The sequence below is a fragment of the Sapajus apella genome, unplaced genomic scaffold (genome assembly GCF_009761245.1).
Source record: "Sapajus apella isolate SASKATOON/1434 unplaced genomic scaffold, GSC_monkey_1.0 scaffold42, whole genome shotgun sequence".
Taxonomy (NCBI): Eukaryota; Metazoa; Chordata; class Mammalia; order Primates; family Cebidae; genus Sapajus; species Sapajus apella.
Genome location: NW_022436982.1, coordinates 4,060,348 through 4,067,753, shown reverse-complemented (window position 1 = coordinate 4,067,753; position 7,406 = coordinate 4,060,348). Strand labels below are relative to the sequence as shown.

The following is a 7,406-nucleotide window of genomic DNA, read 5'->3' as shown; positions in this document are numbered from 1 at the left end:
CTGTGCCCTGGCTTCAGGGTTTTCTAAGGAGCTTCAGAAAAAAATAAAAATTCTTTTGCCTCATGCCTATCTACTATATAAGAATCTCTAAGTAAGTGAAGAGCCTTAGAATATGTGCTTCTTCAAAACAACCAACCTGACTCTGAAGTCACCCAAGGATTGCACATAACTGAAGATGAAAGACACTTAGAAGTTTGTAAATAAGAGGGCATATAAGTAAGATGATCAACATTACTTGAACTCTAAAGGCAGTGCAAAATATAGACTTCATAGACAGTGCTGGAGGTAATAAAACCAGTGGGTAATTCTGACGATATCAACTCCTAATTGATAAAGGTTCTGAATAGTAACTTATGCATACATCAAATGGCTTTTCACCAGATCCATTGCTTGTTCTATTTTGTTGTCAATGGCTACAACACCTCCCCCAGATGCACTGTCTTCATCGCCATCAACAGGGTTTGTCAGGGCATCTGCAACAGGCGGCTTAGAAAGTGGTGGTTGAGGTAGGGGTTCTGATTTTCTTCTAGTATCGTCGACTTGCCCGACTAAAGGCTGGGTTTGAGTCTGAAACTGGCTTAGGTCAGACTGTGGTAGACTTGTTGGTGCACTGTGTGCTCCTTGTGCTAAGGGCGGCCCAACGTGCTGGATTATGCTGCTGCTCCTGCTGACTGGCGTATGGCTGCTCAGCTGTTGCGACTGGGCCAGAGGCGCGGGTACATTTGGCATAACAACAGTGACCCATTTTAATCTTCGATTCTAAATTATGCTGGTATATTAATTTTAATACTCTTAAATTTTTTTGTCAATATAAGCATTATTTTCATTACAAATCCTAATTGCTGTGGCATTTAAGGTAAGCCAAAGGAGCTAAAAACTGCATTAAAAACAACTCTTTGTGTTCTCCCTCTCTCTCTCTAGCAAGAGCTAGAAAAAGAAAAAGGCAGAGAGTAAACCTGAGATTTTAGATTCAATAAGACTCTCCCATGCATCCCACTCAACTTTTTATATTATGATAGGAAATGTTTATATCCCAATGGCTTACACAGTGAAATAATTTACAGCTGACATTGGCTGCCAGCTTTACGATAATTTTAATGAAATATTCTCCAGTTCCTCCGAATATAAAGAATGTTTAAAGTGTAAGATAATGCTCAACAATTGAGAGGATATAACCAACAGGGGAGAAATGATGCAGTAATAACCAAGCTGAATTGTTGTAATGTGACTGTTCTCTTCTAACAGCCTTATTCACTCCTTTTTATGTTCTGGATAAACTGTCTTACATAGTAGTGAATAAGTAATAATGGTTCATATCCCAGCTGTGAGCAGTTTTGTAGTTAGTAAAATAGGGAGAAGCCAGGGATTTTCAATCTCAAATAACATTGTATATGACAAGTGAAACTTTAGTAATTTGCAGTGAACAATTTGATATTAGAAGAACAGAAAACTATCGCGTGTGGCTCAATTTTTTACATATAATTGGATCTGTGTTTAAAACCTAAGGTTTGGGAATTTAATAAGTTAGGGAATTTATCTTAGCTATCTCACTTATGATATTAGGCAAGTTATTTAACTTCCCCAAATCTTTGTTATTCCCACCTGTAAAGCAGGTGATGGAATGATATTTTTGTATATAAATCACATAGAACATAGTGGTAGATAGAATTTGGTTACAGCCTCCTCTCCAATTCTGACTCCTCTTCTTCCCATTTTCTCATCTTCAAAAGCTGCGGTGCCTAGGTGCAGGGCTTTTCTCTTCTCTTTCTACACAGTCTCCCTAGAAAATCTCTTCTTGCCTTGGTTTGGAATACTGCAGGTGTGCTGGTGGTTCCCAGGTTTATATCTCCAACACAGACCTTTGTCTTACTTGAACTCTGGCTTGGTTCATCAAATAATGACAACTGCCTACTCAACAACTCCCCTTTATAGTATCTTCATATCATCATAAAAATATCTTCATATCTGATGAACGTCACCCACAGCACACATTCAAAACTGAGCTCTGACTTATCTTCTTCTCAACCCAGTAATCTGCTGTTGCCCCAGTTTACCCTACATTAGCAAGTAAAATAAATCCTCTACTCTTACAACTTGTATGCAATCCATGAGCAAACTCTGTCATCTCAACTTTCAAAATAGCCATGAACTGACCAAATTTTCAATACTTGTACTGTTTTTATTATGGTCCAAAACATTGCTATTTCTCACCTGTATTGTTGAAACAGCTTTCTAACTGGACCTTTTGCTTTTATCCTTGTGCTACTTCAATCTTTTCCCTGTTTAGCAGTCAGAAATTCTTTTAGAATGTCAGATAAATGCCACTTATTTGCTTCCCTTATGCTGCAGAGCATGATCCAAGTCCATGATGACTTCCATGGTGCTGCTTTCCTTCTGACCTCATCCCCTGCTACCTACTGCTTGTTCTTTGCTCACTCAGTTTCATTCAAACAGCATCTTTAAAAATTGTGGGGCTCTTTTATAAATCTGGGATATAGCTGCTAGGGCTGGCATGGCTGGGCTATTTGGGATAGCAAAACTCATGTTTTTTCTCGTATCCTCAAAAAGTCTAACTTGGAATTTTTTACAGGATAGAATAATGTTCTCTAGCAGCAAGGGAGGGCAAGCTTCAATATCTTATATGCAAGTTACTGGTTGGGTTGTTAGTGTATAATTTGACCATGCCCCAAATCAAGAACAATATGGGAGGAGACTACACCAGAGCATGGGTATGTGGATGTGCAATGTCTTGGTGGCACTACTTTAATATTTGTATTATTTTCTTATTGCCGCTTTAACAAGTTCACAAACTTAGTGACAAAAAACCCAAATGTATTATTATTTTACAGTTCTTGAGGCCCAAAATGAGTCTTAGAGGGCTAAAATTAACATATCAAAGAGCAGTGTTCCTTGTGAAGGAAAAATCTGTTTACAGGGAAGAATTTGTGTCCTTATCTCATTCACATTTTGGAAGTTACATACATTAATTCATAAGCTTGTGGCCCCTTCTTTCAGCTTCAGAGTACCTCACTCCAACCTCTGTTTTTCTCACTACATCCCATCTTTTGACTTCAAATCTCCTTTTTCCACCTTGTAAGATATCTTACAATCACATTGGACTCATCTAAATAATCCAGAATATGTGTCCCATATCAAAATTCTTTATTTAATCATACCTACAAAGGCCCTTTTGCCATATAAAGCAATATATTCTTAACTTCCAGAGATTAGGATATGGAAATATTTAGGAACTACTACACTTATCACATAAGGTACTTTTAAAGCCTGGAAAAAAATTTCTGGTACAGAGTGTATGTCTCTTAGATGTTTGTTGAATAAATGAGCAGTTATGAAATAAACTTGTTTTTTTTTTAAAAAAAACAAGGCATATGTGTGTATGTTGCAAGCATAAAATTTCATGTTTCACAATGAAAATGATATATTAAAATTTTGTTGAGTTTTATGCAATAATAAGATAAAACAATTGCAAATATTATATAATACTAGCTAATGTAAAACGTGTTAGTATAAGAATGTTACTTGTGTTAACACATTTGATTTTTCTCAGCAGTATAACAAGGTAGACACTACTAGTATTGACCCCTTGTTTACAAATACATTGAAACAGAAATTAGTTAAGTGATTTGCTTATTATCACATAGTTACTAGGCAGAGGAGTCATGAATGAAATCCAGGCAATTAGCTTCACATGTGGCTACATTAATTATTAAGTGATAGCTTCCTGAAACAAACAAAATTCTGAACGATAAAGAAGAAAACAATCCGATTTAATTAGAATTATTAGAAAGACATTTGGATTGGAATTATTTATATCCAGGCGTATTTTTAGGATAAGCAATTATTTCAAGTATATAAAATAGTCTGGGTGATGAGGAATAGTTAATATTCTTGGTTGACTGGAGCATCGGAAGTATTTCCCTGGAGGAGAAATTAGGTGGAGAAGGTAGGTTGAGAACATGTTATGGGAGAACTTGATGAAGTAAGATATCTGCCAAATTTGGCAAACAATGAAAAAGCTAACTAGGGGAATAATCTAATTAAATTGTCTTTTCAAAGTTTGATGTTCCAATGGCATACGGGATAGCCTAGGGTACTGGCAGTTGGCAACGACAAAATGAAGCAGTTTGTACAATTTCAGATAAATTATCATTTATATGAATTAATGTGAATAGGTAAAAAAAGAAAAGAGACAGATGAAAGGACTTGAGGAATTTAGAGTTCACATAATTTTCAGCTTTATGAATTTTCTACCTATTGTTAAAAAAAATCTGAAAGTGTCTGATATTTAAATTTCACATCAGTTGGATAAGTTATTTAATTTTTTTCAATTATTTGCAAATATTAGCCAAGCACCTACTGTGTAACATACATTCTTCCAGTTATTGAAGATTCATTAATAAAAAGACAAAGGCCCTGGAGTAAAAGAGAAGCCACACATGAAGAAATAATTTTGGTATTATTAAAGTATAATCATGATTATTTCTTTAGTAATAATAATGGTGTTAATAAAAAGCTATTTTTTCATGGAAAAGAATGAGTTAAAATCAAATGCATAGAATAACAGAACATGTAGTTGAAAATGTCAAGAAAGGAACTGGAAATACAGATCTATACATGAAAAGAGAGATCAAAGTTAAAAATAAGAATTGAAATACTGTATAGTCGGGAGAGGTTAACTGTTATAACAAACAGCCCCCAAATTTTAGTGGTTTTCGATAATAATGATTTATTTATTTATTTCTCATGGCTGAGTTCCTGTTGTAAGTTCAGTGTCAGAAGGACAGGAAGTGAATAAGTTTAAGTTAACTTACAATCTCTTCTGCACAACTATTCAGGGATCTAGGCTACTTTCATATAGCAGTCTCATTCTCTTTTAGGGCCTTTAAATCTTTTACTGGGTAAATTACATAAATCTAGTAGCAGGAAAGAAAAAGCTTGTTAAAGTTGTATTGGATGTTTTGGGTGATAGGTTTGGATGTGGTGTATATTATTTCCAACATAGCTTCATGAATTCGACTCAGATTCTTTCAGGGTAGGCAGAGAAATGCACTTTAGCTGTACACCGCCAAGAAAAAAATAACCTAGAGATGAAGATGTAATACAGTGTCTGTGCTGCAGGTGGCATTTGCAGAGATTGAAAGTTGAAGATACTAAAAACGTGGAGAACTACCATTATAGGACTGACTATAGAGAAGATACATAATATTACAGCCTTGGCAAACCCCTCAATTCAGAGAGCTGTTATAGGAAACCACAATAAAGAAAACAAAAGAACAATATGGGAGAGATTGATATTATCTACCATGAAATCAAGGAAGGAAAAAGTTTTAATACTGGACAAAAGTGCAGCAATAAGTGGAATGGTGCAGATAATTTATACAAGTGAAAAATGCATGCAGACATTATATTTGGTAATGAGCATTTTGGTGAATTCTGGAAAAAAATTTATAGTAGGGTAATGACAGCATAGAATCAATTGCATTCTGTTTCTACACTTATTAACTGTGAATTTTTATTTGGGTCCCACAGATAGCATGTAATTAGATAGTTTTTAATTCAAATTAAGATATTTTTACAGTAACAATTTTTAAATAATATATACAACAGGATTGTCTTAAACGTGTTATATTCATGAAACAAATAATATTGAACTATCAAAATGGTATTTAAATGTGTTTATATCATGATAAAAGTATATGCAAAATTGCAGCTATAAAAAGATATTTTGAAATTGACACATTATAATATTAAAATATATATGAATAAGGGAATCGAGGGAAATAGAGCAAAATGTACTTTCTTGTTTTTCTCCTTAAAAGTAAATTATTTTCATACATATTAGAATCATCATATAATTTAACCCACTGACCTTATATCTGCTAGATCATTGCAATGGCTCAGAGAGTAATATTAGATAAAACTGGAGATCCACTAGGGAAACAAGTTTGAAAGAAAAAAATCTATCAGTTAATAAGTTTTTTCCCTAGTTGATGATACAGAAATGAAATGAACTTTCTCACATCCTCTTGGTTGAATAAACTGAATGTAAGAGAACCTCAAGGCTAGAAAGGCACTGGAGATGTTGTGCATTTCACCCCCTGCTCCCTATAAATTGCCTCCAGAAAAATAAAAAATGTTTCCTATTCTTTAATTATAATTCCCCAGAGAAAGCATTGCTATACCTTCTCACTTTAAGCTTTCCAATATTTCAAAGTTCTGTTAAGGAAAACTTTCTTTAACACCTAAGGCAGAATATTAATAACTTTCTTGTTGGAGATTTAAATGTTCTAACCATCACCTTGAACTCTTTACATTCTTGATCATCATTCAGTCTTTTTTATTTTTAGTTTCCTACTCTAGTTAAAACAGTTGTACATCCTTCAACTTCTTCCAATATATGTTATTTATTACTCCATTAATTAACTCTAATCTCTTTTCTGAACAATCTTCAGTTTCTCTGCATGCCAGTTTATTTGTGCAAAACAGAACTGGTCAGAGTTATCGTTCCTTATTTCCCAAACTCTAGTAATCACTTGAACTTTTTAACATAGTGTGACACTAAAATTTCTGTGAGTTAATTATAACCCTGGCGAATATTTTATTATTTAAAAATTTGCTATCAGAGACAAGGGCAGTAACACTCAATGAATACCATGATGTATCTGCAGCAGTAGGCTCTAATTCTTATCTCTTAGAGTAAGGCATACTTTCATTTTTTAGAAATATCAGAACTTTATCTTTAAACTAGATTGCTACAACAGTCTGCCAACCTCTTAAAAGAACACTTATTTATATTGCATACTCTTTCAATAATCAAATTTATAAAAGGAACATTGTTTAAAATGAAAGCATAATTTCATCATACCTTCCTCAAAATCTTACAGTGATGACTGGTCCATTATTACATTATTTTTGAACTTTTGCTTTGCATAGCTCTTAGAATGAAAACTTTCATCATTTAAAATATATAATTATGTATCACTAGATGTTATCAACAAATACATTCTCAACAGTTGTAGGTTTAGAGTAAGAAAATCAAATTCTAGCCTTGGATCTGTAACCTGATATGGAGTGGGTATTTGAAAAACTATTGGCAAGAGCAGTGTAGGAGAAGTAAGGAGAAATAATTGATTTTGTTACTTAGGACAAATACTATATGGCCTATTCATATTATCCATCTTAATTGTTTTTCCTTTTTCTCACACTATGAAGTCAAATTGCAATATACAGATAGATATATATCTCAACTTGAACACTCAAATATATATATATATATATATATATACACACACACAATATATATATCAGCTTTCACATGCAAGCATATATTTGAGTGTGCAAGTTAATGGCACATGGATACATCCATAACACCTTCAGTACAATCA

The 7,406-nt window shown here is 33.7% G+C and overlaps 1 pseudogene; it reads right to left on the bottom strand.

Annotated features, from left to right (window-relative positions):
* Positions 1–351: 351 nt before the first annotated feature.
* LOC116565938 lies at positions 352–729 on the bottom strand (annotated as a pseudogene).
* Positions 730–7,406: the final 6,677 nt, after the last annotated feature.